General features: G+C 45.2%; 1 protein-coding gene across 1 annotated transcript in view; it reads right to left on the reverse strand.

Moving 5' to 3' along the window:
• The window catches only part of galnt16 (UDP-N-acetyl-alpha-D-galactosamine:polypeptide N-acetylgalactosaminyltransferase 16), an 80,472-nt gene that overhangs the window by 62,112 nt on the left and 17,887 nt on the right, over positions 1 to 473 (reverse strand). The gene's annotated exons all lie outside the window — the stretch shown is intronic.

Here is a 473-nt window from a genome sequence, read left to right on the forward strand (position 1 = left end):
TGTGTGTGTGTGTGTGTGTGTGTGTGTGTGTGTGTGCACATAGAGCTTGTGTGTATGTGTCAGTGCCTGCCTCCACAGTGAATGTAGGTCACTGTGTTGTTCCCACAGACAGCAGATGCATGATGCATGCGGTGGTAATTACAGAAAGCGCTGTGGACAGTGTAGAAGCATGAGCTCATGTAACTCTTCTGCCTCATGCTGACAAAGGGGAAAATGACTCAAATGTGGTCATCCTCTAATTTCACAGTCCCGGTCCGCTACCTAACAAAACCCAACCTGCACTCAGTTGGACGACTGATTCGCTTTTTACATAACAACTAATCAGGTTGTCATGGTGTTAGCAGCTCCAGCTCATCCAAATCACAATTAGGTTTATTGCCATGTAAGTACTTATAAAGAAATAGCCTTGGTGGTTGGTGCCTACACATATAAACCAACACACACATTAACCCTCATGTTGTCCTCGGGTCAAA

This window comes from Etheostoma spectabile, unplaced genomic scaffold, assembly GCF_008692095.1.
Source record: "Etheostoma spectabile isolate EspeVRDwgs_2016 unplaced genomic scaffold, UIUC_Espe_1.0 scaffold314, whole genome shotgun sequence".
NCBI lineage: Eukaryota > Metazoa > Chordata > Actinopteri > Perciformes > Percidae > Etheostoma > Etheostoma spectabile.